This window comes from Rhopalosiphum maidis, chromosome 1 (assembly GCF_003676215.2).
Source record: "Rhopalosiphum maidis isolate BTI-1 chromosome 1, ASM367621v3, whole genome shotgun sequence".
NCBI classification, from domain to species: domain Eukaryota; kingdom Metazoa; phylum Arthropoda; class Insecta; order Hemiptera; family Aphididae; genus Rhopalosiphum; species Rhopalosiphum maidis.
The window spans coordinates 47,796,865-47,804,451 of record NC_040877.1 but is presented as its reverse complement, the minus strand read 5'-3'; positions in this window follow the sequence as shown (position 1 = coordinate 47,804,451).

Here is a 7,587-nt window from a genome sequence, read left to right as displayed (position 1 = left end):
GGGATCTCTAATCTCTATTCTCTATTTTTTATATGAAAATAATTACTTGTAGATGAATAATATATATTAGAACATACAACAACATTCAAACAGCGTCATGGATAAACGATTGCAGAAAGTTAAGTAAACATAAAAACGTATTAAACCACAATTTAATTAATTGATTAATTCAATTAATTCATACGTTACAACATTATAATTAATACGCTAACACGACTACGTGAGATAGATATACGATTTAGCACATATAATTGTAAAGAGTGATTAAAAATTAAATTATTGTATTTAACGAATAAATTATATATTAATTTCCACCTAGTTATCATTGTATAATCAATGACCTATTTCAGAATGAAGGGTATTTTATAAATAGTTTTTTAATACAACATACACTTTTATTGTCACCTTTGACTAGGTAAATAGGTGCTGTGAGAAAATAGTGTACCGGGAATGTATTTCATTACTCTTAAGCCAAAGTAAAAATTTAACTAATTTTATTTTTTATTCTAAGATCAGTGTGTTTTTTCTATCGAATAATATTATGCATCTTTTGTAACTGGACCGAGGGCCGACTAAAGGACACGCCAGTGGCGACGGTGAAAGCTTAACTCCGTTTTTCGTCGCAAGGCGAACCGAAGCCAGCCGGGTGGCGTCCATCCGGGGGTCGCCGATTCCGCAGGCTCAAATCTTCTTCGCTCGCCCTGTACCGTTTTGGTCTCCGTCGGTCGTCCAAGAGTCGTCGTCTGCACCGCCGTCTGACGCGCGCATGACATCGCGCACTAGCCGCTCGCCGTCAACCATCGCTCCCGTGGCCGAAACTGCCTTGCCGTCTAGTGGTCGTCGTATCGTGCGGCCGAGCGAAACGATCTCGTGACACTCGTCTGTTCGTGGGCCGGTCAGAAAACGTTGCGGAGGCGACCAGAACACATTGCTTTTTGCACCGAATCGCCATCTCGTATCCTCACCTGGTTTTGTGTCGTTCTGTCGATGTTTTTTTTTTCCTTTTTTGTTATCATTGTTATTATTGTTTTCTTGTTATTCTAGTTCAAATTTTCATTTTTTTTTTTTCATCTATAAAATGTATGAATATACTAACTGTATCCCATATGGCAAATTTTTCCGCAAATAATTTTTAATCTCATTCATTCCACTTTGCTATTTATCAAAATTGTTTATACCATTTTATACACTGTTTTATTTATCAAAATGTATTATATCGACTCTGCTATAGCCCATATAGCAGAGTTTTTCCGAAAGTTATTTTTTGTATCATACATTTACACTGTTTTTCTTATTAAATGTGTTACATTATTGATAGCTCTTACAGCAAGATTTTCTTCTGGAATTAATGTTTGTTTCATTCGTTTACAATTTTTTTATAATCAAAATTTATAATAGTGTTAGCCTTTTAGGCAAGCTTGTTTTTAATTTAATTGATTTTTATTAAATTAATTATATGTACCTTGAATTGTTATTAAAATATCAATAAATTGAAAATCATATTTACACAATGAATTACTATTTTATTTTTATTTTTGAATAAATAAATCAATCGTAAAAAATTAACGACTTTTAAAATCGTTAAAATATTTTCGAAGCTTATTGCAAGAGATGTTTAAAAAAAATAGCTGTGAAATAGGTTTAATAGTTAGTAATTCGAACTATCGAAGATAACACTACTTGTAAGAATACACCGGAAAACAATTTGAAACCATTGAGAAAAATATGCAACCAGATATAGGTATTAAACACTTTTAAATTTAGCACTATAGTAGCAGTTCAATGCGACTGATGGACAGGAATTTTCAAAACGGTCAGAAACATCAAGAATCCCCCGACTCAGGTCGCAATTATTTACGTATTTTTGTTACGGGCAAAGTATGAAGTCGGGCATTGTGCACGGTGCCCGGTCACTTTGCACTTCGCCCGATTTTCAATATCAAAGTTGGAATAAGTTAACATTGTCCGGACATTGTATACAGTGCCCAATTCGATTTGAGCACTATAGGTTAAATATTGATTATATTAAAAATTAAACAAAAAATCTTAAATAGTAGCTTCAAATATTAGTTTTTAAATCTATTAGGTATCCAGTTAGGTTCATACAACTTAAGAGTTAATATAATTATCTATTAGAATTGGTTGGACATTATTAAAATGAATACTTTTTAGTATCAAAATATAATCATTATAGTTAATTATAACAAAAAAATAATGATTAGCACATAGAGATAGCATTATTTTACTTAATTTATAATTATACATACATCACTATTGAGGTACTTTTGAGTTGCCAAATCTACCAGTGGTTCATAATGTACTGCAAGTACACCTAGCATACTCTCGAGTCATGACTACCCAATTTCTAAATTTTCTTGCCACTTCATCTTTTAAGAAATTTGTACTGATGGTACCTCTCTAGTCTGGATAAACACCTCTTTGCATATCGTAAATAGCAGTAGTGTTCGCGCAATATAGTATTATGTGTTCCATTATTGTTAAGATTACGGATCGGCTCATATTATTATCGGTTACGAATGTCTCGTACGAATAAAATATCCAAGTATAGTTTTTTAGTGTTATTGTTATGTTATAAATGATATACGATATAAATGTGAGCAGCGCTCTGTATTTAATTTACTTTGCTTACTTGAATCCGGGAAAAATACACTTTTCCAGGGCAATCTTGTACAATTCCAATATTAATATTGTAACATTATTTATATCATACAATATTTTATATAATAATTTTAGAAACTTTTATTTTTAACTTTTTCAACTGTAATAACTGATTCAAAATAATAATCACTTTTAAGTTCGAATAAAAAATATTTATGTGGGAATACCCACAAAATTATACCCATGCGCAATTATTTACGTATATATGTTACGGACAAGTAAGAAGTGCACAATACCCGATTTTTAAGGGCAAAGTTGGAATAAGTTAACATTGTCCGGGTATTGTATACAGTGCCCAATTTGATTAGAGCATTGTAGGTTAAATATTGAATATATTAAAAATATGTAAAATAATCTAACAGGGTACTTAAATAATCATAAAAAAAATCTAAACATAGACGCTATATAAAATATTTTCATGACAGTTTAATTAAAACTATTATGATTATTATATTCTACAATTATTATGTACTATAACACACGAAATATTGCCGTTGTCTAGTCTAGTTATTGGACACTTTCGACAGGTGGTGACAGCGATGGGCTCGAGCGTTTACTGACGAGTGACGACTATGTCGATCGAGGACAGACGGCGGTGATCACGTGGATGGATGACATTGACATATATACAATGTGAGCTTCAATGAACACTGTCGCAAATATCACGAACAAACTCATCTCGAGCTCAACGAGTTCGAACACTGCGACAACTGCAGCCACGACCACTGCCGAGGAAGCATCTTTACTGTTCTCGTAGTAACAGCTGCGTCGCGTTCCGTCGTCCTTCACGCTCAGTGGGTAAAGATCTATCCCGCTTCTCCGTAGTCGACCAGCCGGCTTCAGAACGGAAACCAAGCATTGGCGCCGGAAATACCAGACCATCCGGAATACAGCCGGCGATTGGAACTGCAGCGTCTACGATTGCGCTGTTCTACGCGCCGCTGTCCAGTTCGGACATATATTATTGTCTATTGGTTCGATAACCCGTCTCGTCGATGTATACCGATTACCGTCTGGATCCTGTTCCTTCCGCGATAGCGTATGTTTACATCCACCGTAAATAAGTTAATAAAATGTAACATCGTGGTTGAAATCAGTGATGGTTCGGATAGTTTTTCTACACTGAGTTTGGTACCAGGTGCTTATAAGACATGTGATAATAAATGATGCGTTTACGTGTCTTAACATTTTTAAATTTATTATTCGTACACATTTAATTAAACACAATATACAAATAATAATAATAATATAATAACATTATACTTAATTCATTTTAATTTTATCTCTAAATATTGATACAACAGATTTGTGTGAGCGACAAGCGTAATAGTTCATGTCACCAAATAATATTGTCCGCTGACGGCCGATCGATTGTGGCTACTTGTTACTGCTCGTCTTGGAACAGTACTACACTAACTGTGCGGTGATAGTGATAGTTCCATTGCACTCAATCAAGACTCAAGTAGTAGGTGACATAGGCCCGCGCATAGGGCGGCATTTAAAATTTTTGTATTATAGATTTTATGAGTTATTTACGTGTAAGGTGAGGCAAAACTCAAGTTTGATAGGTGTGTTTAAACACTTGAGCCGGGCCTGATTGACACTTAGGTTAATAAAGGTAATCTAGATCGAACTATACTCGGATTCAAAAAGCAGTGCTGTTCTATATAATATTATGTTATAACTAAAGACCGGATTTAATTACACCAAAAATATACCTAAATTATCATGAAAATAATTTAATAATTACATAATAAAATCATATAATTGCTTCAAAAAATGTACAAATTGCATTTTAAATTGTCTTAAAATATTACAAAATGTATAATAATTATTTATTTTCTTACAGACATGATAGAGATTTACAAATTATAAAATAAAAAAGTTCTTGAAAGTAAGTATTCAATATTTAAAATATATTATTTATTTATAATTCTCTATATTTGTTGATTCTAGGTGGAGCTTTTAAGAAGGCTTTTTTCCTAAAATAAATAAAAAAATAAAAATTATGAACATTTATAAACTAATACCGTTGTTAATTAATTCATTTATGTCCAGATATCATTCATGATTTTTTTTCTAACACTCTGTCAACTTCATGCATCAAACACGGGATATGAATTAATTTTGGATAAAATAATACTATAATACTCGTAAATTATAACATTTAAGGGAAATAATCATCATATTACTATTTTTACTCAAATTAATGGTGAGTAAACATTAGTGATTATTTTAGTATTATATAGGTACTTGCAAAATTTAATTGAATTTTTTTTTATTCATATACATAAGTTATTCTTACTTAGAATACATTTTTTTATAAAATTGTATTTTGTTTTAAATTATATTTTTTCAGTTTTAAATTTGTATGTAGTTTGATAATACCGTGTAATTTTAAAAGATATCTCAAAACAAAAAAATTGATTTATTTTTCAATCAAATATTACACAAATATGTAATATATTTTTAAAAAAATATAATTATTTACCAAAAATGCTTGAGTTTTTTTAAATTTTGTATAGCATTCTGATAGATTATATTTTAATAAATACTTAATAGACATTAGTATACTACTCGTATTTTCTCTATTCGAGCACTATGAATATAACCAATAATTATTGTTTAGTATCAGTCTATACGATTTTTTTTGCTAGTCACGCCAAACAAGTGGGTAATTAAAAATACGCTCTACTCGTGTACCTATACGTTTAATGGAGAGGGTATAATTTGCCGCATAAGTGCGGATATCGTGTAAATCCGTCTCTGACAATACCAAAAAATATAACACGAAAAAATAGAATCGTTTTTCATATGTGTAGAAAATTATATAACATTGATTTAAAATTTAACTCATCTACTACTCTACCAGTGACCCGCTCAAAACCTAAACCGTCACTGTGGGTACAGCAGAGCGATATATCCACTTGCCAGGGTCCGCGGAAGGAAAGCACGGGCCCATGATGTCTAAGGCGGAATTTTCTTGGCCAGGCAGAGCCGTATTTTGTAAAAAGTTTATTTTTTTTAAATAATAGCTAATATCCGGCAATTAATTACATTCAGCCTCGTACGGTACCTATACAGTATATTGAAATTAAATTTAAAATAATGTATAGTATACAAACGTCAACTACGTAGCTCTGTTATTCTGATTATCTACTGGACAGGGGACGTGAATAATTCAATCCTTATTGAAATTAATCAATTGTTATATTTATACGTTTATACGTTTTATTAATGGTATAACGACGACGACGACGACGACGACAAAAAAAAAAAAAACAATGTCGGCAGTGTACAATGTCGTACTATAGCGCGACATCTGGCCACCGCGGCTGCGGCCCAGTACGCCCTTGCCAGCCCGTGGCTGATGTCACCGCCGGTACTGGACGGACAGCGGACAGCCGTCGCCACGGACAGGAGTCGCCGGCGCTACGCGGGTGCTCCGTTACATCGCGATCGGCAATCGACACGTTCGCTCCGCGGACAGCCCCCAAACACCACGACGGGCTGTCTGTGGCGGACGGCCGCTTGCCGGGAGCGGTTTTTCCGTCTGTCTGGTCGACAGTATCGCGGCCACGCGGCCGTCGCGTTTTTCTACGGTCCGGCGTGGGTACTGGCGAGTCGTCTAACCGGCGTATGCGCTCTATCGCGGATTCATGTCGTCATCGTCGTGACTAGAAATGCATTTTACGGATAAGGAAAAAAAATCGTAATAAAGATGAGCGTTCTACGCGCGTGCTATAATCATAGACCTCTGACTATAATATAAGGTCTATGGCTATAATTGTTAACCGTATATTGTTTATCATTCAGTCATAGGGCGACAACACTTGCATCACGCACGGTTTTCTATTTTACTGACACGTTTAATGCATTTCTCTAAGAAACATGGCACGAGCATATTAATATTTATTTTTTATGTTTTATAATATTACGTACACAAGGTAATTGCAATATTTAATTGTATATGAATGATAATAATATTCGGTGTAACAAGATGAATTTGACAATATGTATATAATAATCAGGGGAGCACGAAAATTGAGCGGTGCCGGTCGTACGCCAAGCAACAGTTTTTCCGCAGCAGTTATCATAAGTCATGTCAGCGTTTAGTATTGTGCGCGAATACGATGCGTAACGTCAGCGTGACAGTTCAAAGTTTAAACGAAATATCGCTCTAATCTGGACGCTACATTTCTTGATCTAGGAGCATGTCTAGTGTACGGGATTGGACGGCTATTTTTCTTTCTCGATTGACGTGTACCTATATATTTTATATTCATTCTTCCACTGAAACGTATATGTCGGCTGATTTTAAAATTGAAAAACATCAAGTTTAATAAAAGCTAAATACGAATTACACACGTATTTCGTCATTTAAGTGTAATAGGTACACCGTACGGCGTACGTTAGTATACAATATATATATATATACATAACATTGTATATACGTATACAATGTTACGTATTAATTATATATTAATATATTTTATTTAAAAAAAAAACCTTGCGATATTATCATAATAACACTAGTGCTTCTCTGTATTATGTTAGTCTGCTTATTTTCAATATTATATTAATTATACGCGAATCGAAATATAGATAGGTTTATCACTTCCTAAAATTAGTTGTGCCAATGATATTATGCATTTTAAATATAACATTTTCGACTGTTAGCTTTAGGTTTTCAAGTTATTTTTACAGTAATATATTTCTTCAGATTGCATTAATTGAGAAAAAAAATAAAACAATAAAAACAATACAATATGTGTCAGCTAGGTATTCATCTAACTAATATCTATTGTTATTAAATGATAAAATGTATAAAATGTTTATAATATATTAATAACCTTTAAAAAAGTATCTTATTTGAACTAATTCAACAATAGCTATATTGGCATATTG